Source organism: Schistocerca gregaria, chromosome 1 (genome assembly GCF_023897955.1).
Source record: "Schistocerca gregaria isolate iqSchGreg1 chromosome 1, iqSchGreg1.2, whole genome shotgun sequence".
NCBI classification, from domain to species: Eukaryota; Metazoa; Arthropoda; class Insecta; order Orthoptera; family Acrididae; genus Schistocerca; species Schistocerca gregaria.
Window position 1 is genome coordinate 243,954,896 of NC_064920.1, and position 23,960 is coordinate 243,978,855.

The 23,960-nt window shown below is 42.4% G+C and overlaps 1 protein-coding gene across 1 annotated transcript in view; it reads right to left on the minus strand.

The window, feature by feature from the left end:
• LOC126340731 (zinc finger protein 236) overlaps positions 1–23,960 on the minus strand; it is a 399,187-nt gene that overhangs the window by 80,624 nt on the left and 294,603 nt on the right. The window lies entirely within an intron of this gene.

Consider the following 23,960-nt stretch of genomic DNA (forward strand, 5'->3'; position numbering starts at 1 on the left):
TAGTCAGTGCCACCAATTCTCCCACTTATGAAATAGCAAGATATTTAACAACTTGTTTACAACCATTTATTGGAAAAACGGACTCATATATAAAAGACTCGCGTCATTTTATTGAAAAACTAGAGGGACTAACTCTGGCCCCTGAAGATATTCTTGTAAGTTTTGACATTGTGTCCTTATTCACAATGATTCTTGTTAACGAAGTTATGATTTTCATAGCGGATATTTTTCCAGAAGATTTGACTGTTCTTTTGAGACACTGTCTCACATCAAGTCAGTTCCAGTGGGATAATGAATTTTATGAACAACTTGATGGAGTAGCAAGGGGTAATCCATTAGGCCCTGCGATTGCCAATCTTTACATGGAGAGATTTGAACAATCAGCTCTAGACAAAGCTAATAACAAACCATCTCGTTGGTATCGATATGTAGATGACACATTTGTGGTTTGGCCCCTTGGCAGAAAGGCCTTGGACGATTTCTTTGATTATTTAAATAAAATTCACCCAAAAATACAGTTTACCATGGAAATAGAAAAGGATAACAGAATATCTTTCTTGGATGTCTTAGTTATGAGACGGTCCGATAGAAGCTTGGAATATAAAGTTTTTCGGAAGGCAACACATACGGACAGATATTTACATAAAAATTCTAATCATCATCCACAACAAAAAAGAGGTGTCATAAAAAGTCTTGTCGATCGAGCGCAACTGATATGTACACCTGAACATTTGGATGCTGAAGTGAAACATCTGAAGCAGGCTTTCGAAAAAAACAGCTACTCAAAAAAAAGAGATAAATAGAATTTTGCGTCCAAGGAACAGAAGACCAAAAGATAAGAATGAACCACAACGACAGAAAAATACAGTAGTTCTCCCTTTTATTAAAAAAGTAACAGATCGGATCGGTAAGATTTTACGAAAACATGACATAACACCGGTCTTTAAACCAACAAAGAAAATAAGTCAAGTACTACGATCTGTGAAGGATGGACGCCCTCCTCTGTCGACATGTGGTGTGTATAAAATTCCATGTACCTGTGGGAAAGTTTATATTGGTACTACCAAAAGAAGCGTAAATACGCGACTGAAAGAGCATAAAAGTCTTTGTCGACTTGGAAAAATAGAAAAATCAGCTGTAGCGGAACATGCTCTTCAACCAGGAAACCACCAAGTGAAGTTTTCGGATACCGAAGTTTTATCTACAACGTTAAATTACTATCCACGCCTATACAGAGAAGCTATTGAAATTTATAAACATCACGATAATTTTAATAGGAAAGAGGAGGCTATGAAACTCAGCGATATATGGACAGTGGCTCTACAAAATTGCTAACAATTTTTACCTTGACAAGGTGGTAATCGATAGTCAACCTTATCTTTGCTATGGATTATCACTGCTCATCACGTGTCACCTGAACCACGCCCCCCTTTCTCACAATATATAAGTCGCTCTCAGACACCCGACCAGTCAGTCGGCAAGACTCAGCGGAGCAGCGCCTCTGAGGAAGTCCAACGCAGTCCTGGACGAAACGTAAGGAGCAGAAAAAGTTCTTGGACCACGACCTCACATCCCGGAAAGTATATCAACAGCCATAAATTAGGAAGTAAGGAAAGAATGATTAGACGCACAGAATGATCGGCAAAGTAAGGAGCGCCTAAAAAAGAGCATAATGAAAGGAAAAATAGAATGGTTTGGCACATATTACGACATTTACACCTATGTTCTGCAAATGAGTGCGAAGGACATGGCAGAGACTACTTTACAGAGGAACAGGTAGTGGAATTCCATCCTGTTCTATTCGCTTACGGAACGTGGGAATTATATATGCTTCAATGCTTCAAAGCGTCCCCGCACGGTGCAGTTAACGTCACCAAAGGAGCGATTAGTGGGAGCTGCTGTAATTCCTAGATTACTAACTTAATACCAGTTCTCGAAACTTTGTAGGCAGGCTTTCGCGAGGCCATATAGTTGACTTCAAACATCTGCCAGCTCAAACTTTTTCGCAACCCCCCCCCCCCCCCCTCCTCTCACCACCACTCCCCCCAACCCGTCACTGTGAGTAAAACCAGCCCTTCTCTGTACGCGTTCAATAGCCTCCCTTAATGTTGTTAGATATAGCTCGCTACTGAAAACATAAACAGTAGTTGAATGAATAGTAGCAGAAGGAAGGAATTGCAGGGACAAGTCGAGAAACGCGTAAATAACGATATGTGTTGCAGGAGTTATGATGAAATACAGAAGATAACCGTAAAGTGACAGGAGTCATCAAAATCAACATTTCAGTTAATGATCATAACAGCTACAGCAATACATAAATCAGTTTACATTTTGCTGAAAGGAAGCTATGTGAGAGGAATATAATTCACAATAGGAGCTGGTATAAAGATAGACGAAGAACACAATTTCCATACTTACCTTTCAATGTGATCTCATTAGTCAAGGAAATAGTATCAACTGGTCAACGAAGCTTTGAGGTCTCCCGGAATATAACAAAAATAAATCACGGAGCAATCTTTACCGAATAACTGTGGGCTACGACACTATAAAAGCAATAAAAGGCTCTTCAATTGAATGCTATGAAAGGTACTCTTGGGCTTCAAAGGCGCGTACAGAATTGTACAGGACGAGGCGCTCTTGATGATATTGGAAATAGGTATGCTGGCAATGGAACGACTGGTGAACTATGTTAGCTCAACAAAGCGCGAAGAGGGCAAGAATGAAATAATGCGTTCAAGAGCTACATTAAGAATGAAACAAAAGCATGCATCGGCAGCGAATGGCACGAATCTAGGATGAGTCAGGAATAAGAAGAGATTATTACTTCCTAAAAAAAGGGATAGATCTAACATGTTATTTATTTCGCCGACCAAGTGTGGAATTCAATATTTTACTGACATTGAGCTGTATACCAACATACTAATACTATATTAAATCACCAGACACACATTTGAATGAATTCCTCACTACACAGACTGAAATCAAAAGCCAGGACGTCTTTCGAAAAAATTGTCGGTAGTATAACGAGGATAAAGGTTTGTTACACAAGCAGAATACAGTGACCGATAAAACATCAACCACCGTACTGGAGATATAACTGTGAGGCGTCAAACAGAAATGAACGGATGCACGGAGAGATCACGTAGTTTATATCAGAGATCTGCGGACATCGATTATCTTATTGTCAAACGTTTCTTTATTTTTTTTATTCCAGTCTTTCATCACAATATAAATTCCTATAATGATGACCGGTTTCAGTCAGTAATGACAATCTTCAGATCTACACTATAAAAATTATATATACCTAGTGAGCAAGCTATCTTTCAACACAATACAGTATTTCATATCACAATATACTACCATACAAACTGGGAAATGTACAGATAAAATAAGATAAAGCGTACCTGTTCTACACCTGTCCTAATGTGATAGAGCTGAATTGGCATCGTCAAAACATATAAATGCACTCAGCACAGCATCGTTATATAGATCTAAAATATGGTGTAAAATAGGCCACAACGTCCACACAGTCATTTTGCATCTGCCGTTTTTGCACAAAACCTACTGAGGTGCAGTAGCTACCAGAAATCTGTTTGCCTACATCTTTCATAGATGTCGCTTCTGTGAGCTTAAATGTATTCTTATATATCTTATTGTGGTTGCTACAATGACTACACGCAATTGGATTTTAGCCCATCTACTTTTGTCAAAGGTCCTGATAATGATGTAATGTCACATTGAAACCAGTAGCTTAATAAAGAGATTAAAGTTTACGGCTGAAAGCGTACGGCTGTTTACGTCAGAGATGGTTCAAATGGCTCTGAGCACTATGGGACTTAACATTAGAGGTCATCAGTCCCCTAACTAACCTAAGGACAGCACACACATCCATGCCCGAGGCAGGATTCGAACCTGCGACCGTAACAGCAGCCCGGTTCCGACCAGAAGTGCCAAGAACCGCTCGGCCACAACGGCCGGCTACGTCAGGGAAATGAGTCGAACATCATAATAGGAGGAACAAAGACAAGAACCTCAACCGTAACATCCTTCTGGAAACAGCGTTAAGATAAGCATCGATGAGGACATCCATCCCGTCTACAGATCAGTATGGGAAAAATATGAACACATCTGAAACAATGCAGAAAGGAGGTACGTGCCACGACAGGACAGTACATTCCTGCTATTCCCAAGTTATGTGTCAATACTCCAACTTCTAACGAACCACCAATGAAAGAACATAAATCGCAAAACATGCGGGACACCAAAGTTTATGTCGTAAATCGTGACATATCACAGATGACTGTGTTCTTACACATTATGAACCATCTCAGGATGGTCGAACTAATTGAATTATCCCTCTGCCGAATTTTAAGCGGTGGTATCATCACTGTGTTCGTGAGATACCAGTCCCAACTCGCATCTAAGGGATGCGATGGAGACATCTGTTCCTCACTAGAACCTTCCATTATATACTTCCAAGCACTGTGAGTAGCCATTGATACAGTAACGCTCGATACTGTTTATACTGTTGCAAGCATTTGTGCGCGAAGGAATCCGTGTACTAACCTCGTTAAGTCGGACACCTATCGCAAGATACTATCCTGAAAGCGAACTGGATGGAACGGCATGATCTAAATCAAACACCTTTCAGCCGCCTAATTTCCAAACTGTGATTTCATTTGGCAACCCGTTTTGGCGATTTACTACGCCATCTTCACGCCCCCTGACCGACGTGTGCGAAGGTTCCTGCCTCGGCTCCGCTCAAAATACCAGGTGATCAAAAAGTCAAAATAAATTTGAAAACTGAATAAATCACGGAATAATGTAGATAGAGAGGTACAAATTGACACACATGCTTGGAATGACATGGGGTTTTACCTCTCTATCTCCGTTATTCCGTGGTTTATTAAGTTTTCAAATTTATACTGACTTTTTGATCACCCGGTAGGAGCCAGCATTCAAATACTGGTATTTTGACCGGAACCGAGATTGGAATCGTCCCACGCGTCGGTCAGGGGGCGGGATGGCGTAGTAAAATGCCGAAGCTGGTAGCCAAATAAAATAACAGTTTGAAAACTAGACGGCTGAAAGGTGTTTCATTCGACATCCTGCACCGAACAACCGAGTCCCACAACAATGTCTGAAAAGATGGACATACACAGAGACGACGTGAGTTCTGAAAACATAGTGAGTTTGATACTTCCAAAGACGAATATACATAAGGATTTAAAAAATCTTGCATAAAGGCGACATGAGAGCTGATTCACTATGGACATTAGTTACATAGTAACCTAAACATTTTTACGTACATTCTTTTGCTACCGGATGCAACGAGATATAAAAGGGAAGTAATTATGGAATACTGTCGAATATCATTTACATTGCTGACAAAAAGTAAAGAAAAGAAGAAGCTGAACGCCCTTGCTGAATATTCTTAAAGTCCTGCCATAACTTACCGCAGGTTATGCAAAGAGATGTTTATCTTTTCTTTTCGGGAAACGTAGAGGTGACATCGAGAGCACATTAGCCACTTTCAGGTCTTCGTCAGCTTTGCCACAAATGCTTTTCAGCAACTAAAAAGGCATACGAGATATATTCTGCTCTTCAGGTCGGTAATTGCAGAGCGCGATAAAAATGCACATTCCGAGACGATGACAATTAAAGTGAAATATAGGTCTCTATGAGGCCTTCTTCAGCAGTTAACTCCGCCGCAGATGTGCTGTGCAGTTTTCCGCAGCACTTGCTTTTCGGAGAGCCGAGGATAAAGCTGTTACAGACACTGCAATAACGTAATAAGAATATATTTCGTTGTCGTCCAGTACGCGCACTCTTTTTGTTCCGTGCGCCAGCGTGTTCTCCTCATGCAAATCGTGGGTATTTCCGACACAACAAACAAATTGAGTATATCGGTAAGCAGAATTTCTCAAGTACCGCGGCCGCGGCTAGTCAAGAAATCTCCCGCGCGACTGCCAACAGTTCGTTACTCCTAAGTACGGAGCGGCGCCGTGATGTTGGTTCTTATCGAGACACGACATACGACACCAGGCAGGAGAAGACGGTGCCTCGACGCGCCACGAGTGAGACACGTGAGGAATCGTTATAGGCTAGGAGGAAACGACTGTGACTGAAGCGGCAGTAAGAAACTCTTTCCTAACGGCTCAACGCCAAGTTTATCGTCGCAGGTCTCCTGCTCCCACGGGAGACCGCGCCAGTGCTCGAGGCAGCGTGAGAATACGCTCGTTGCCATTACCCACAGACTTCCTCTACTGTCCTGACCCTAAAATCAAGCAGTGCCCTAACTAAACGCCAAAGATTATTACGTGACGAGCCAAAAGTTGTCTAGATTCACGACCCTACCGCTGACGATTGGTCTCCTACTACTGACAGCGATGATGACATTCTCATTCGAGCAAGGCAGTACGGCCGTCATCAGGACGCGTGGAATTACTACCCCTCCGCTGATGTGAGATCTGATTTTGTTCACTGTCAGTCTCTCGCTATCTGTTACGTACCGGCAGTAAAAAGGGCGCAGCTGGGGACAGTTGCGGCTGTTATGTCAACTAAGGAAGAGAAGAAGGAAATAAGATTAGCGTGGAACGTCCCGTCTACGACGAGATCGTCAGCGACGGAGCACAAGACCAATTGGGAAACGGTGGAGAAGAAATCTACCTTGAACAATTTAGGGCACTACGAAAAACATAAATCTTAGTTACCGCTCAGGGATTTGAATCGCTTCCACTAACTTAACAATTAAGCCAAATCGCTCAGTCAATCACAAACAATAATCGCCAGACTTTTAACAGCGCTATTCTGACACACGTCAACGTATGAATACCTTGGAGGGACTTCTGAGAAATCACGTTTCCACACAGCAATGGGTGACTCCTCAGATTTGTGTGAAATGAAATTATACAGAAGAGGAATTAGTTAACTTTGTTGCTTAGTAAAGAAATGTTAGCACCGCTCAAAGAAATGAACGACGAAAATTGATAATGTTAGTACTAGTTAGGATCACCAGCACATCTGTGAAATTTCGCAGATATTTCAACACATTTACAATATCCTTTTGTAAATTTACAATTATTTACTAAGCAGAAGAGATAGGCCGAATTATTAATTAAATCATGAAATTAACAAATATAAGTACACAAACAGTACTTCGCATTCAACTGTAAACTATTTTGGAATTAATTGAGAGCCTGCTTTGCTAACATGTTTTCGAATAGAGCCAAATAAATACTTTAAGAATGCTAGTGTTTCGTCTTCTAACATTTATAATTGGTACAGAATGTAGCAACAATAGAATTTAAGTTATGAAACAATTACTGATTTCACCCTATAACAAAAGATACTAACTAGCAATAGTCAAAATGAATCAGAAAATCACTTATGTTTATAAAGCTAAGCACACAATTAGATCTGGTGTTGTATTCTTTAAAACTGATGGTCAACCTTTCTCTTTAATGAATTGCAGATTGTACTCACATATGTTAATTGTGACTAGTTAAAGGTGAAAAAAACGAATTGAAGGAGGCAAATGGCAAAACAAGAGGGGAAATAAAAATATCCCAGCTTGCTTTGTCACAGGCTGCCCTGCAAAGCAGGCCATTCCTATACAACATGCTGTTGTGCAGGGCAGTCTGTATGCTAGAGGCTGGAAAAACATATTTCTGCCAATATCTCCATTCCTCTTCGAACTAGGAAGTTATAAACACCGCAGTAGTGATAAAAGTGAGAACTGATGTTACTGTGGCAAATCTGGTTGAAATCGAGAGGGGGACTTCGGAGGATACCCCAGACATACACACATACGCATATGCACTCTGCTTCATATATAGTTAAGATCGCCAATATAATACGTTTGCCACAGAACACTTGTGAATATCTTTAAATACCTGCAAAATTTCACACGCATATGGGTTTAAGTATGTAGATGATTACCACCCTTCAGAAGGACCGCTTTAGTGTAGTGGTGTCTTCAGAGCCGATTAGCCTCAAGGATTAGAATATTAAGATGTTATTTTTGTGCCAGGCCGCTGGTGGATACATTTGTCGAATAATAATATTAACATTTTAAATTAATTAAAATGGCAATAAATTAGTAATTAACTAACTCAATATGATAAAATATATGTACTTTTAATTCTTATAGATGGTGAAATTAGGAATATTTTTTGGACTCTGCAGTTCTGTTATTCCAGTTGTGCTAAAACATTGGGATAATGCTGTAGCTTGGTTATACGTCTGTAACAAATGGTTGGTTGACAGAATGAGACCTTGGGAGAAGTACTCAACATTTTTTCATAGTGAGGATGTGTTCCAGTGTATATGGAGGGGCTTGCTGCAACATTAATTCTATGTCCACCACATGTGACAATTGCTACAATGATCAAGAGCTATGACTGTGACATATACACACACCGTTAGATTCTAGATCAGCAAAATACAAAATTTAAAAGAAACATTTGTTTGCAAGTGTGACCCAACTGATCTCTTAACAACAACAGTAACATTAATAATAAGGATAACAATAAAAATTATCATTATTGCTATTACTACCATTTTTGTTGTTGTTATACACAGATGTGAGACCAGCTCTGACAGCAAATCCATCACTCTGACAACACTCAGAAATCTAGTCAGTTACTACCTATATTTTCCACCTTATCATAGATGTGGATAAAATGGATGTACAACACCCGGTCTTCTGAATCACAGGTCGAAGAGGGCGTAGCATCCAGATGACAAAGGACCAGCTGTATGCTCCTTCTAACTTGATTTCGAAGCCACTGAAATTAAACCATGCGTGTGAAGTATTATTTTGCTCTTTCTCTCTTCTAAGTGCTTATCTTTTTCTGTCAATGAGCGTGCTTTGACTATTATCATTGTAAGTAACAGACTGCTGTGTATACAATCTCGAAGGCTACGTGGACCATTTCAACAGCGGAGGGTAAAGCTCTTATAGGGATAGTGAACTGATAAGATGAGAAATGAGGAGGTTCTCCGCAGATCCGGCGAGGAGACAAACATGAGCAAAACAGTGAGAAGGAGAAGGGATAGGATGGCAGGACGTGTGTTGAGACACCGTGGAATAGTTTGTACGAGACGAGATTGAGATGCAGTGGGTAGGGGAAGAAAGTGACTGGAATACGTCCAACAAATAATTAAGAAAGGTGAGTGCAAGTGCTATTCTGAGATGAACAGCACTTAGCACTGGAGTGTAATTCGTGGTGGGCAACATCAAACCGGTCTTAAGACTGATGACAAGAAAATGACGGAGAGAGGGAGGATGGGGCAGCTTTTGGGGACGTAGTACTGTTACTCACACATTGACCATTACGGTACAGTTAGCTGTAATTATTAAAGAAGTGAGCTCAAGTACTTTCAGATGTTGCTCAGGTAGAGCACTAGCGCCAGTCTGTACCTCTTGAAACCTAAGCAAGAAGAAATGTAAGCACAACATGTTGAGAAGTATGTTTTCTCATGAACTCGAGTTTCCGCTCATCTTCATGAACAGCGACAGCGATAGATTTCGCGTTTCACGGTACGTTAGTGAATTCAAAAACCAAATGTTGTTGTAAGTTACGTAAAGTGGAGTAACTCAAATCGCTAGTAATAGCAACAGCAGCAAGAAAAGGAAATCAGTATTAAACGTTAAGTATAGTTTTTACACGGCAGAATGAAAGGCGCCGAACAAACACCATATTTCTGGAGCATTTTTCTTTAACGAAACTTAGAAATAAATAGTTAATTTATTAGTACGGAGACTATGTTCCTTCAGTTGCAAATTTTTATTTAAGAGTTTAGATCTACGGAGACTATGTTCGTTCAGTTGCAAATTTTTATTTAAGAGATCAGATCTACGGATCTACTCCTGTAAGGTATCTTATTGCAGTGCTTTCGTAAGCATTCTTTTATTATCGAGACCGAATCACAGTGCATTATATATCATGGTTGTTGTAATAATGTAGTATTTTTGTCAAGATATTTTCACTGAAGCAAAGTATTGAGCAAGACATAAATGCCTTGCGGATAATGGGCGTGGAGTATACACCGAACAGATGTAGCAACCAAGCTTGAAGCATTCACAAATCCTTGCTTGTTAGTTATCAGCCCATGCGTGCATCTCTCGATTAGAGTGCAGCCAATACATAAGTCATGTGCAGCTCATCGTGTTTAGATTGTGAACGTTTGTAAAAATATGTATCAAACATAGTTTGAAACTGTTTACTCTAATTACGGAACCTAGTATTTAAAACATCGACTTATTATTCCGTTCGCATTTGTTAGTCTTTCGTGGTTTTCCTATTTTATTTTTCTTTGTTTACTGTGACGATACGTTACATACCAGAAAGCATACAGCAGTCCTCATTGATTTTACAATAACTACGACAGTAAAATATACAGTAATTATATGTAGTGGTTCAGTTATAGGTCGTCCTTCTTTGAGTGTTCCAACAATCTGCAGAGGAGTATCAATAATTGGTAAGTCAGGAATTTAACCTCACATCACTGTGTGGGAACTCTGGTCACGAATTTGTTAAAGTTAACACAATGTATCTCTCTGTTACATAATATACTGTACAAGAATCTCAAATCCTATATGACTTACATTAATGCATAAAAATTCTTCTTGCTGCATCTATTTCAACAGAAATCTTATAAAATTTGCGTCACTTCTGGCTTGCAGCCAAAAGCACGTCGCCGTGGCATTATTTCAGTGGAAACATATGAAAATGTGGCACAAACACACCGAAGAGCAAAAGAAACTGGTATAAGCTTGCGTATTTAAATACAGAGATTTGTAAACAGGCAGAATACGGGGCTACGGTCGCCAACGAAGCAAGTGTCTGCCGCAGTTGTGAGATCGGTTACTGCTGCTACAATGGCAGGTTATCAAGATATAAGTGAGTTTGGACGTGTTGTTATAGTCGGCGCCCGAACGATGGGACATAGCATCAACGAGTTAGCGATAAAGTGGGGAGTTTCCTGTTGGACGATTTCACGAGGGTCCCGTGAATATCAGGAATCCGGTATAACATCAAATCTCCGACATCGCTGCGACCAGAAAAACATCCTGCAAGAACGGATCAAACGAAGACTGAAGAGAATGTTTCAACGTGACAGAGCTGCAACCCTTCCGCAAATTCCTGCAGGTCTCAATGCTGGGCAGTCTGCGAATCATTCAACGAAACATCATTGATATTTGCTTTCGGAGCAGAAGGCCCACACGTGTACCCTTGATGACTGCACGACACGAAGCTTTACGCCTCGCCTGGGCGCTTCAACACTCACATTGGATTTTTGATGACTGGAAACACGTTGCCTGGAGTCTCATTTCAAATTGTATCGAGCGGATGGACGTGTACGGGTCTGGAGATAACCTCATGAATCCATGGACCCCGCATGTCAGCAGGGGACTGTTCAAGCTGGTGGAGGCTCTGTAATGGTGCGGGACGTGTGCAGTTGGAGTGATATGGGACCCCTGATACGTCTAGATACGACTCTGACAGGTGACACGTACGTAAGCATCCTGTCTGATCATCTGCATCCATTCATGTCCACTGTGCATCCGATGGACTTGGGAAATTCCAGCAGGACAATGCGAAACCCCACAGGTCCAGAATTGCTACGGAGTGGCTCCAGGAACACTCTTCTGAGTTTAAGCATTTCCGCTGGCCACCAAACTCTCCAGATATGAACGTTATTGATCTGGGATGCCTTGCAACGTGCTGTTCAGAAGAGATCTCCACCCCGTCGTACTTTTATGGATTTATGGAGAGCCCTGCAGGATTTATGGTGTCTTTCTCGCCCATCACTACTTCAGACATTAGTCGAATCCATGCCACGTCGTGTTGCGGCATCTCTGCGTGCTCGCTGGGGCCCTACACGATATTACGCAGGTTTACCAGTTTCTTTAGCTCTTCAGTGTACAATGTCTTCGATTTGCTGATTTATTATCTTAAAAAAATTATGAAAAGGACGTGAAGTATATGTTAAAAAATTTGTCTAATACCTCCTATAACCAAAAACTGAAAACAAACGCAAATAATAAAGTAATTCTGAAAGATAAAGCGAAGACACAACAGGAAAGTAAGGGCAAACATTAAGATAGGTAATACAATACTAATCCAAGTAAATGAAATTTTCTGCTTGAGATGTAGAATATGAGATGACGACAGAGGTGTAATGGATACCAATACAACCACCTTCATATAGAAACCACAGAACCATCCTGGACAGAAAGAAAATGGAATGAACAAATCTAAAAGAAATTAAAGAGAAAAGAACAGTGACTAATATTATACAGAGGAGGAAAGCTCAATTAATTGGTGGTCTAATTCGAAGTATGATCTTCGAACACTAAAGAAGGGGAAAAAAAGAAAAATCGCAAGGAAAAAAAGAGAATCACAAGGGAAAAAAAGAAAATCACAAGACAGGCCAAAAACATCCGTGTTAGAAAGTGTTATCAGTGGAATAAACACAAGTTACAACCAAATGGTAAGACAGGACGACTACAACAACGAAGCGTTGACTTTAGTGAATGATGATGATGTTACGAACGTAAGAGGAGAGCCCAGTACTGGCACAAGTGTAACGTGTCGCTGCTACAGCCAATCACAAACTGCAGACGCCGGCAGATGGACGGGAAAAGGGTGGCCTTACTTTCCCGGTGCAGAGCTTTATTGGAGGGCGAGCACTGTTATTTTACAGGTGTTCGTCCTTCTAGAACAACAGCAGCAGTTATAGTTACTGTAACAAATTATGGAAGATTTCGGCACGGCTTATCCCTCTATTTCCTTGTCTGTCTTTATCGTCCTCAGTTCTCATGTAGCATATAATTCTACAGCCAACTTTCACTTTTCTATAGCTCAGGCAATCGAAACTTACTGTGCCTGACTATAGCGGTACTTCACGCTATGTGCTTTCTGTGTATCGTTTGTTTTAGTTTCTGCAAGCTGCCTGTAGGTTTCAGCAACTGACTGCAGAAAGCTGTTCATCGCAGAGTTGGCTTGGTTTCGAGAAGTAAAGGTAATTTCTGATTGTTTTTAGTAATTTTGAACTAGAATGTGTTTGGAACATGCGCTAATATCTTAATATAGCTTACCCTGTCGAATAAATGACTGTTTCCTCACAACAGTACGGCGAAATATTTTTTCGATGTAGCACTGAGTCTACACTCGAGAACGACCTTCACTTTCACATTCACAAAGAACATTACAAGAGGAACAAGAGAGTGAAGAAGAAGAAGAAGAAGAAGAAGAAAACGAAGAGGAATATGATGAAAATAATGATGCATTGACAATGAAGAAGCACCCCACAACAAACCCTGTGGCAACACCAACGTTGCATGCCATACATCAACTTGAAACGACGATTAAAAGCCAGAAAACTCGTTTCAGATGTGGATTGCCTGGATGTAAGTGTTTCACAATTGTACAATGCACTAGATGTAAAATGCTCCCTTGTTTCACAGAAAAAAAGGAACTGTTTTTTGTAAGTTCATAAAAAATAGTACAATGGTCTATATACATAGGGACTTGAAAAAGAAAGTTACGCATGTCCGACGCCAAGATCATGCGCAAAACGGGTGCCGCATTCTCAGAAGACAGTACATATGGATTGAGTGTCTTGTACCAATTCTGGTTTTGCTGCCGTCCCTTAGCGGGAGCATGACATTGTGGGAGTGAAACGGCACAGCAATTGGAAACGCATTTCGAAATTGATGTACGCAGTACAGTACGTTTCCTGTGAGAAAAACGTCTAAATTGCACACAGGTTCACCGTAGAATTCTGCAGTAAATAGACCAAATGCACTCTCGTGTCCAGCCATGTTGAAAAGGTGCCAACAATTTGAACAAGACCGCAAAGACGAGGGAAGGAGGGTAATCGACATCCATATCTGCCGCAGACGACAATCTACATATACTCTGCAAGCCACCGTACGGTGTGTGGCGGAGGGTATTCTGTACCACTAGTAGCCATTTCCTTCATTGTTCGACTCGCAAGGAGAGGGAGAGAAAAACAACTGCCTATATGCCTCCTAATTTCTAGTATCTTATATTCGTGCTCCTTAGGTGCAATGTATTTTGGTGGCAGTAGAATCACGTAGCAGTCAGCTTCAAATGCCGGTTCCATAAATTTTCTCAGAATTGTTTCTCGAAAAGAACGTCGCCTTCCCTCCAGAGATTTCCATTTGAGTTCTCGCAGCATCTCCGTAACGCTTATGTGTTAGAAATAATTCCAAAGCCAAGATCGCTTAAATACTGTTTACTGGATGACCGGCTTCAACACACTAAAAGTGCCATAATCGGATCTGAATGTAGCTTAACTTTTGAAAATTATTTGGACATAACGATACATGAGGCAGACCAGCTGATACAAAATCATTGTCACAGAAATAAAAAATAAAAAACAACTGCTCTCATGGTCATTCTGTTCCATCAGATATATAAAACCGAAATCACAACATAAAACTATTTAGTACATGACCGCTGCTCGACTAACAACGGTCTGCCTCATGTATCGTCATATCCAAATGGTTTTTAAATGTTACGCTACATTCAGATCCGATGATGGCACCTTTAGTGTGTTAAAATCGGTCATCCAGTAAACAGTATTTAAGAGATCTTGGCTTTGGAATTATTTCTAAAACAGAGTGATCGCCCCACAACGCACTTTGTGTTCAGTGCTTACGTGTCATTCGAACCCTCCGGTAACAAATCCAGCAGCCCGCCTCTGAATTGCTTCGGTGTCTTTCTTCAATCCGACCTCGTACGGGTCCCAAACACTCGAGAAGTACTCAAGAATAGGTGTCCTATATGCGATCTCCTTTACAGGTGAACCAGTCTTTCCTAAAGTTCTCCCAATATACCAAAGTCGACCATTCGACTTCCCTACCACAATTCTCACAGGCTAATTCCATTTCACATCACGCACAGATATTTAAACGACTTGACTGCATCAAGAAGGACACTAGTTATGTTTTACCCGAACATAACCGGTTTTTTCTTCCTATTCGTCTGCATTTACTTACATTTTTCCACATTTAGATATAGCTGCCATTCATTACACCGACTGGAAATTTTGTCTTGTATCTTCCTACAGTCACTTAACTTCGACACCTTACAGTACATCACAGCATGATCAGCAAACATCCGCAGACTGCTGCCCACCCTGTCCACCAAATCATTTTTGTGTATAGAGAACAACAGCTGACCTATCACACTTCCCTGGGTTCTATTACTTAAGAATTCTTCGCGTCACTCACATACCTGTGAACTTATTCCATATGTTCGTACCATCATTAAGAAACGGCAATCGGGCACCTTGTCAAATGCTTTCCAGCAATCTACCGAGTTATAGCCACAGGAGCTTCTGAGAGTGAGGGGCGAGGCAATCGAGGAAATAATTCCAAGCCACCATAAAAACAATACTCATGGTGACCTCGTCACAGAGCCAGTAGCCGGCAGTACTCTATGAGACAGTCATGTAACATCCTGTGCACCATTTGACTGGAAAGGTTCGAAAATCGATTACAGAATAAATAACTATTTCAAAAAAGTGACTTGGTTGCAATTTTCTGTATTTATACTGAATAAACAGTCACTGGTTCTTAAATACTCGAAGTGTACAAGTTTCAACAACATGAAAAAAACTTTTCTTGGCGCTGTTTCGTCGCAAAACCGAGCAGCGGGTATACAAAGCAAATGGCTATACTTTTTGCTATATATTGCTGTGATACCGATGTCGAACAACCCTGAAAATTTTATTGATATGTGAATCCGTTTCCAAGACACAGAGGATCTAAGTTACCCTACTAGTGCCCATAAAATCCGGTGTGAGGCGAAAACGTAATTTATAAGGTGACGTAACACAGAGAAATGGGCTGAAAAGTATTTCCGTTATCGCTAGAAGGGTTCGTGGGAACCTCATGTCGTACTATTGGCGCACATCAAATATTTATGCGTACATAAAATTCGGTCAGAGGTACAAAAATAATTTTGCGTTATTTCAATTTCAAATTTTACTGAGCCTTAAAATTCTTTTCATATGAGTGACATGCCCTGTAATGGAAGGGAAAAGAAGGAAACCAGCAGAAAAATGCTCCTATCGGAGTACAAGAAAGGGGAACAGCTCCTGTTTAAAAGACTTTGACTGAAAAGTGGGGCACCAGATGCCTCATTTTGTCGTCTTCCGCACCTTTAACAATATGCCCACAAATTTTGGCATACAGACATATTAGCGCTTTTTTATACAGAGATAGAAGAAAACAGGGGAAACAGACGGAAAAGTAACAAATACTGGAAGACAGTTTACGGTGGTTGTTGTACAAAAAGAGCAAAGACGACATTGGCAATGCGAGGGAGAGAGAGGGACACAGTGGCAGTGGAACATCGTTGACAGTGACGGGACAATGCTAGGAAAACGGCGGGGGAGGCAGTGGTAGCGGATGAGCAATAAGGAGAAGCAGAAAGTGCAAGTTGGTGAGAGACAGTAATAATGAGAGACAGAGGCTTTGAGAATGACAACGAGGAAAAATGAAACATTGACAGTGACAAGAGAGCAGCAATGAGAAGAACAATACAGGAGAAACATGGTGAGACGAGACATTAGTAGTAGGGCAGAACGAAGACTGGCTGTGAGAGTGGAGACAGTGAAAATGAGACAGACAGAAAGAGATAATGACAGTGAGATGGGCTGACTGAGTGAGTCAGAATGCGCAAGTGGGGGTGGATGAGTATGAGCAACTTACAGCGATGGAATAGTGCGTCTGATCGAGTTATGGTTAGGTTCAAATGGTTCAAATGGCTCTGAGCACTATGGGACTTAACTGCTGAGGTCATCAGTACCCTAGAACTTAGAACTACTTAAACCTAACTAACCTACGGACAACACACACAACCAAGCCCGAGGCAGGACTCGAACCTGCGACCGTAGCGGCTGCGCTGTTCCAGACTGAAGCGCCTAGAACCGCTCGGCCAGGAAGGCCGGCAGTTATACACTCCTGGAAATTGAAATAAGAACACCGTGAATTCATTGTCCCAGGAAGGGGAAACTTTATTGACACATTCCTGGGGTCAGATACATCACATGATCACACTGACAGAACCACAGGCACATAGACACAGGCAAGAGAGCATGCACAATGTCGGCACTAGTACAGTGTATATCCACCTTTCGCAGCAATGCAGGCTGCTGTTCTCCCATGGAGACGATCGTAGAGATGCTGGATGTAGTCCTGTGGAACGGCTTGCCATGCCATTTCCACCTGGCGCCTCAGTTGGACCAGCGTTCGTGCTGGACGTGCAGACCGCGTGAGACGACGTTTCATCCAGTCCCAAACATGCTCAATGGGGGACAGATCCGGAGATCTTGCTGGCCAGGGTAGTTGACTTACACCTTCTAGAGCACGTTGGGTGGCGCGGGATACATGCGGACGTGCATTGTCCTGTTGGAACAGCAAGTTCCCTTGCCGGTCTAGGAATGGTAGAACGATGGGTTCGATGACGGTTTGGATGTACCGTGCACTATTCAGTGTCCCCTCGACGATCACCAGAGGTGTACGGCCAGAGTAGGAGATCGCTCCCCACACCATGATGCCGGGTGTTGTCCCTGTGTGCCTCGGTCGTATGCAGTCCTGACTGTGGCGCTCACCTGCACGGCGCCAAACACGCATACGACCATCATTGGCACCAAGGCAGAAGCGACTCTCATCGCTGAAGACGACACGTCTCCATTCGTCCCTCCATTCACGCCTGTCGCGACACCACTGGAGGCGGGCTGCACGATGTTGGGGCGTGAGCGGAAGACGGCCTAACGGTGTGCGGGACCGTAGCCCAGCTTCATGGAGACGGTTGCGAATGGTCCTCGCCGATACCCCAGGAGCAACAGTGTCCCTAATTTGCTGGGAAGTGGCGGTGCGGTCCCCTACGGCACTGCTTAGGATCCTACGGTCTTGGCGTGCATCCGTGCGTCGCTGCGGTCCAGTCCCAGGTCGACGGGCACGTGCACCTTCCGCCGACCACTGGCGACAACATCGATGTACTGTGGAGACCTCACGCCCCACGTGTTGAGCAATTCGGCGGTTACGTCCACCCGGCCTCCCGCATGCCCACTATACGCCCTCGCTCAAAGTCCGTCAACTGCACATACGGTTCACGTCCACGCTGTCGCGGCATGCTACCAGTGTTAAAGACTGCGATGGAGCTCCGTATGCCACGGCAAACTGGCTGACACGGACGGCGGCGGTGCACAAATGCTGCGCAGCTAGCGCCATTCGACGGCCAACACCGCGGTTCCTGGTGTGTCCGCTGTGCCGTGCGTGTGATCATTGCTTGTACAGCCCTCTCGCAGTGTCCGGAGCAAGTATGGTGGGTCTGACACACCGGTGTCAATGTGTTCTTTTTTCCATTTCCAGGAGTGTATATACAATTTTCCCTTGTAATGGAAGCTTACGAGAGTCAGAGACCAACTGAATGTTAAAAAGAGTGCAAATATGTTTGCATGCCAAAATTCGTGTGCAAATTTTTGGAAATGCTGAGGAAAGTAGGACTTCAAACGGGACGACTTGGAGCAGGATAGACACCACAAGAATTTTCAATTTCAACCGTCTATACTTTTAAAAATAAATTCATAAAACTTTGTCAGAATGACCAGAAAGGATTCAGAATTTCCCCTTACAGTGATGGAAGTTCAAAAATATAAGAAAATAATTTTTGTTACAATTGTATTTCACCTTTTTTTCGCTTACCATTATCTGCATTTGTTGCTATAGGTACACTTTTGTTCATAAGTAAGGGAGATTCTTCTATGAATTTTGCACAGAATACAAACTAAACTTACAGGTGAATGAAACTCTAGAATTTTCCAAATCTATTAAAAACTGTGGTAAAAATGGAGATAATTAACTATAGAATTTGAGTTTTTTCTAAGCATGAAGTTTAAAATGTAACAGCACATTCGTTTTTTCATAAATTAAATAATTTTTAGAGTTTCGTACACCTGTAAGTATGGTTTGTATGCTGTGCAAAATTCATCGAAGAATATCTCTTACTTATGAAGAAACGTGTACCTAGCCGGTCGGTGTGGCCATCCGGTTCTAGGCGCATCAGTCTGGAACCGCGTGACCGCTACGGTCGCAGGTTCGAATCCTGCCTCGGGCATGGATGTGTGTGATGTCCTTAGGTTAGTTAGGTTTAAGTAGTTCTAAGTTCTAGGGGACTGATGACCACAGATGTTAAGTCCCATAGTGCTCAGAGCCATTTGAACCATTTGAACGTGTACCTATATCTACAAAGGCAGCCAATAGAAGTGAAAAAATGTAGAACTTTCACATGTAAAAAAAATTATTATTTTGTAATTTTTTTGAACTTCCACTGCTAAGATTGTGAATCCTGAATCCTTCCTGATAATGCTGACAAAGTTTTTGAATTTATTCGTGAAAGTATAGACAGTGGAAATTAAAATGTCCTGTGGCGTCTCTGCTGCTCCAAGATGGTCCATTTGACGTACTTCCCCCCTTAAACAGTGCTTCATTAGGAGCACTTTCCTGCTCACGTTCTATGTGTCCCAGTATTTTAGTTATTCGAAACAATTTTTTAATTTCAGTATGTAGTCTCTTTTGCCACGCTTTGATGACCAGCATAAACTTTTCATTCACAAAATCTTACCTGAGGACCGAGGAGGCTAGTCGACCACCCGTGAGAGACTGTCCTCTATGCACGCTATGGACAATACCGAGAAGCTCTACTGCAGTTTCAGCATACCTACATAATTCAAGCCAGACGTCTCCAACGTAGTGTTCCTCAGTGCCCCAGAAACGCTTCCGGTATGCGCAGACAGGGAGACGCGCGCGCCATCTTCAGGCCGAATCTCAGCAGGCCCGCCGAGGCTGGTAACGACCTGGCGGACAGGTGAGGAGAAACACGGCCGGCGCAGACGCCTGCAGCGGCGACGACGCGCGACCCGGCGACCTCTGGCGGCGCGCTAACGAGCCTGCCGCTGCAGCCAGCTAGCTGAGCTAGGCCCTCGCGGAGCCGGCAGCCCGCACGGTAGCCGCCCGCCTGCTAATTGCCGCCTTGATTTGCTCCGGCCGCCTGCGTAATGACGCGCGCGCCGCCTTAAATCGACGTCGCCGCGCCTGGGCGGGGCGCCGCGCGCCGCTTTCCCACACGCGAGACGCCTCGGCGCCGCGTCGCCTACACGTGTCGCGCCGTATCTCTGCCCCTCCCCGTAACGAGAGCCCGCCGCCGGCCTACGTCGCCGCTAACTGATCCCGCCTTTTTCCCGCTGCCCCGGTGTCGTCCTTCGCGGTTTCAGAGCCGGGGTCGTAACTCGGACAGACGGACGCGGACCCCTTGAGGGAGGGTCCGACCGACGTATAAACCTGTCCCGCGTCGCGAACTGCGGCCGCAGCAGCGTTAATGAAACGATCTGATTACATCCGCCGGTCGCCGCATGGGTGGAGCCGCCACCGCCGGAGCCTCGCAGTAGCAGCCCAATATATCAGGGGCGCCCCGCGTCCCGTACCCCCCCCCCCCCCCCCCCTCCCAGAACAAGCCGCGCTATCTGCGCGCCGAGTGCTTCAATCGGGACACTCGGTGTGAGCTTAATTATGGTCCCGCTGCGTCGTTTAGTGTCGCTGCAGCAGAGGAAAACTGTACGCTCCTTCTCGATTGCTGCCAGAGACAGCTGCAGAAACTTTGCAGGAATGGCTGGGCGCAGGGAGAACAGCTGTGTAAGCCGGCCGCGCTGGCCGTGCGGTTCTAGGCGCTTCAATCCGGAACCGCGAGACTGCTACGGTCGCATGTACGAATCCTGCCTCGGGCATGGATGTGTGTGATGTCCTTAGGTTAGTTACGTTTAAGTACTTCTAAGTTCTAGGGGACTGATGACCTCAGATGTTAACCCATTAAGTCCCAAATTAATTTTTTTTTAAATTTACTTTTTTATTCCTTAATTATAATGTAGAGAGTGTAGGAACCACAAGAAGTACAAAAATAGCCAAAGAATATTTATACATGTTGATATAATGGCCGCCCTCAAAATAGGACACTGGGATCTAGCAGTATCGTATAGCATACTAAACTGTATTCTAGTCTCAACTATTTATTTCTTGTGAAATGGTACAATCCACTTCACACACAGTGTTACACGGCATTTAACACGATATGTTTTTAGTTTCCCGTTGCATTTAGGTCTTACACATCTTTTTTGCGTGCTTCTTTTGCCAATCATATGACCAGTTCCATCAAACCTGATGTCTGGTATCACTCTCAACTGACTTGATGGGTATTCCATTGGACGTCCAATATTCGGTCTTCCAGTGTCCAATTTCAAGTATGTAACTGTAACAACACGTCTGAAATCCAGTAAATTCTGTGCAGTTTTCCATCTACTAGTCTGTAGAAGAGCCAGGCATTTACGAGGGCCATTTCCAGCAAACGTGTAATAGGACCCAGTGCCACGTTTTCCCTCTAATTACCGTCACATATTTTTCTACTAACCATTCATGGTGGTCAACACCTCCCATGTACTCGTTATACGACTTCAAAACGGCTGGTTGTTGCATTTGTGGCTTCTTACTTGCCTGTCTACTGTACCGCGTAGCTGCTCCCAAAGGTTCAACTTGGTCAAAATTTGTATCAATTGTAACGCATCTGTTGTCGTGCCATGGAACAAATAAAACTTCACCATTCCTGTCGAACTGGTAGTCAGAGTTTCCTCGAACTGTCTTTTTTCAGTTCGTTGCTGCTCAGTAGTGGACAGTCACCGACTCGATTCTCTATGACAGTCCCAGTTGCTCAAAACACAATTTTCTCAGATGAATCAGAAGATCTCTACTAGTGAAGAAATTGTCAAAGAACAATTTTTCAATGCGGTCCAACATGTTTAGGACTACTCTTGATCCCAATAGTAGGTCATCCCTTGCAGATTCTTCTGGATCCTTTCCACAGTATAAATCAAATTTGAAACAGTAGCCACTCGCTCCACAAAGAGACCACAACTTACAGCCAAATCTAATAGGCTTACCTCGGATAAACGTCCATCTGGAACTTATTATTTAGTAATGGGTAACATATTAATAAGTATACTTACATAATACACTGTAAATTTCAAAGTAACATCATATCCTGTAATTTGTATATAAAAGAGGGGTCGTTACTTACCTCAGCAACAAAATCTGGTAAAATTACCACGTTCTAAAAAGAAAATACATCAGCAGTAGCAGCGTTTCATATTGGAGCTTGCAGCAATACAAATAACTGAAATGATAACACCAAGTCCCAGTGTCCTATTTCGAGTACACCAAATTTTATAACAATGGAAAACAACTGAGCTAATAATGCAAGTAGTTAAAACACATTGTTGACTATAAATAATCGCAAAAACATCTTAGCCACATATTTCAAATATTACTAAATTGTCCGTGAAGTAAATACCTGTAATAACGAAAAATGTGCCTTAGTACTCAATAAACAATTAATGGTAGGATTTATTGCTTTTAATTTCCTCTAAGCATACATTTGTTATAAAAAGCATCAACAAATGACTTAGAACAGTAATAGATGCAAACTAATAATTTATTGTGTATTTATTTAGAAATATGTGCTCTGTCCTCAAAATAGGACACTGGTATTTAATGGGTTAAGTCCCATAGTGCTCAGAGCCATTTGAACCATTTTTGAACAGCTGTGTAGGAGAGCACGTGCAGTGTTCGCCGTATCGTATGAAACGCATAGTCACAATCACATGGACTTCACCATCTATAGTCGTCACTTCTCTGCATTACAGAGTCGTTTTGCTAATTGGGGATTTTGTAAGAGGTCCATGAGTAAGGGATTTTTTGCTAGCGCACTCGAGCAGATGTAATTTCGATGGATTGCTCACGCACTGCCTGCGATATGTAAGCTATAAGAGAATCTCAGACCAGAGAGCAGTGTTGTATGCAGTAAGAGCAGTGTCAGTAGCAGTAGAAGTAAGACGTAGCTTGCAGTTTGGTGTATGGAGTTGGCTGGGCCGGTCGTGGGGAGCGATGGCAGGGCCTGGGCGATGTAGTATAAGGTAAAAGCAGCCTCGCGCATATGTACAATTGTTATATCAAGTCCCACGTAAATGTTTTTAAAAATTATCTTAATAATAATCTTTATTATAAAAATTAACTTTTGACAATCATTCATCTCAATTTTAAAAAAATGGTTCAAACGGCTCTGAGCACTATGGGACTTAACTGCTGAGGTCATCAGTCCCCTAGAACTTAAAACTACTTAAACCTAACTAACTTAAGGACATCACACACAGATCCATGCCCGAAGCAGGATTTGAACCTGCGACCGTAGCGGCCTCGCGGTTCCAGACTGTAGCGCCTAGAACCTCTCGGCCACTCCAGCCGGTCATCTCAATTTAAAGAATTTACTAATTTCTCCAATCCATGTTCATCCTGATTATTGTAAATAAAAAATCAGTTATTTCTTTTTATACGTCACATATCTATCGGCCAGTATTGCACTCGTCTGTGCCAGAAAAATTTCTTATAGGAGCAGATATATATGCCTTATCCGGCGACCTTATTGAGGTAAGAATTTTCAGTTTATTCAGAATAATCTTTCAGGGCCATGACGCAGCACTGCTGACGTCCAAATTTACCAGTTTAGATTCACAGTCACTTAATTATTGCAAGGTTATAAGTAAGCCACAATTTTATTGAGAGATTAGTCACATTTTATAATTCCAAGGTTACGGAAGTAAACTGTTGGTAGGTTACGCTGAATGTGAATTATATAATTATATTTTTTTCTGTTGGGAGGTTACGCTGAATGTGAATGCTATATATAATTATTTTTTTACTGTTGGCAGGTTACACTAAATCTGAATGACATATTATATTTTTTATCTGTTGGGAGTTTACAATATACTGCAAGAGGATAAACAGTGTCATATCGACATATAGCCGGAAC